General features: G+C 41.7%; 1 pseudogene across 1 annotated transcript; it reads left to right on the forward strand.

Moving 5' to 3' along the window:
• The first annotated feature begins 1838 nt into the window (after positions 1-1838).
• LOC105502704 lies at positions 1839-2232 on the forward strand (annotated as a pseudogene). Its single transcript, XR_001000389.1, has one exon. The product of XR_001000389.1 is annotated as a eukaryotic initiation factor 4A-I pseudogene (transcript).
• The last annotated feature ends 6 nt before the right edge of the window (positions 2233-2238 follow it).

The following is a 2238-nucleotide window of genomic DNA, read 5'->3' on the forward strand; positions in this document are numbered from 1 at the left end:
GGGTGTTAAAGTCTCCCATTATTATTGTGTGAGAGTCTAAGTCTCTTTGTAGGTCTCTAAGGACTTGATTTGCTTTATGAATCTTGGTGCTCCTGTATTGGGTGCATATATATTTATGATAGTTAGCTCTTCTTTTTGAATTGATCCCTTCACCATTATGTAATGGCCTTCTTTGTCTCTTTTGATCTTTGTTGGTTTATAGTCTGTTTTATCAGAGACTAGGATTGCAATCTCTGCTTTTTTCTGTTTTCCATTTGCTTGATAGATTTTCCTCCATCCCGTTATTTTGAGCCTATGTGTGTCTCTGTACGTGAGATGGTTCTCCTGAATATAGCATAGTAATGGGTCTTGACTCTGTATCCAATTTGCCAGTCTGTGTCTTTTAATTGGAGGAATTACCCCATTTACATTTAAAGTTAATATGGTCATTTGTGAATTTGATCCTGTCATTATGATGTTAGCTGGTTATTTTGTTCATTAGTTGATGCAGTTTCTTCCTAGCAATTTACAATTTGGTCTTACAATATGGCATGTTTTTGCAGTGTGGCTGGTACTGGTTGTTCCTTTCCATGTGTAGTGCTTGTTTCAGGAGCTTTTGTAAGGCAGGTCTGGTGATGACAAAATCTCTCAGTATTTGCTTGTCTGTAAACTATTTTATTTCTCCTTTACTTATGAAGCTTAGTTTGACTGGACATGAAATTCTGATTTGAGAATTCTTTTCTTTGAGGATGTTGAATATTGGTCCCCACTCTCTTCTGACTTGTAGAGTTTCTGCTGAGAAATCTGCTGTTAGTCTGATGGGCTTCCCTTTGTGGGTGCCCTGATCTTTCTCTCTGACTGCCCTTAACATTTTTTCCTGCATTTCAACTTTGGTGAATCTGACAATTATGTGTCTTGGAGTTGCTCTTCTCGAGGAGTGTCTTTGTGGCGTTCTCTGTATTTCCTGAATTTGAATGTTGACCTGCCTTGCTACATTGGGGAAATTCTCCTGGATAATATCCTGAAGAGTGTTTTCCAACTTGGTTAAATTCTCCCCGTCACTTTCAGGTACACCAATCAAATGTAGACTTGGTCATTTCACATAGTCCCATATTTCTTGGAGGCTGTGTTCACTTCTTTTTATTCTTCCTTCTCTAAGCTTCTTATCTCACTTCATTTCATTCATTTGATCTTCAATCACTGATACCCTTTCTTCCATTTGATCTAATCGGTTACTGAAGCTTATGCATGCATCACGTAGTTCTCATTCCAGGTTTTAAGCTGCATCAGGTCATTTAAGGTCTTCTCTACACTGTTTATTCTAGTTAGTCATTCTTTTTTCAAGGTTTTTAGCTTCCTTGCAATGGGTTTGAACATTCTCCTTTAGCTCAGAGAAGTTTGTTACTGCTAATCATCTGAAGCCTTCTCTCAACTCATCAAAGTCATTCTCCATCCAGCTTTTTTCCATTGCTGGCAAGGAACTGCATTCCTTTGGAGGAGAAGAGGCCCTTTGATTTTTAGAATATTCAGTTTTTCTGCTCTGGTTTCACCCCATCTTTGTGTTTTTATCTACCTTTGGTCTTTGATGATGGTGATGTACAGATGGGGTTTTGGTGCAGATGTCTTTTCTGTTTGTTAGTTTTCCTTCTAACAGTCAGGACCCTCAGCTGCAGGTCTGTTGGAGTTTGCTGGAGGTCCACTCCAGACCCTGTTTGCCTGGGTATCACCAGCAGAAGCTGCAGAATGGCAAATGTTGCTGCCTGACCCTTCCTCTGGAAGCTTTGTCTCAGAGGGGCACCTGTCTGTATGAGGTGTCAATTGGCCCCTACTGGGAGGTAAAAGCACAGTATTGCCTAGTTTCTAAGGATCATGTCTGCAAGCCAGGATTCCCAATCCAGAGACAATAGCCCCGATGGGATGGAGCCCGAAGGTGTCATCGAGAGTAACTGGAATGAGATTTTTGACAGCTTTGATGACATGAACTTCTCAGAGTCCCTTCTCCGTGGCATCTATGCCTACAGTTTTGAGAAGCCGTCTGCCATCCAGCAGCGAGCCATTCTACCTTGTATCAAGGGTTATGATGGCTCAAGCCCAATCTGGCACTGGGAAAACGGCCACATTTGCTATATCGATTCTGCAGCAGATCGAATTAGATCTAAAAGCCACCCAGGCCTTGGTCCTGGCACCCACTCGATAATTGGCTTAGCAGATACAGAAGGTGGGCATGGCACTAGGAGACTACATGGGTGCCTCCTGTCA

This window comes from Colobus angolensis, unplaced genomic scaffold, assembly GCF_000951035.1.
Source record: "Colobus angolensis palliatus isolate OR3802 unplaced genomic scaffold, Cang.pa_1.0 Scaffold12, whole genome shotgun sequence".
NCBI classification, from domain to species: Eukaryota; Metazoa; Chordata; class Mammalia; order Primates; family Cercopithecidae; genus Colobus; species Colobus angolensis.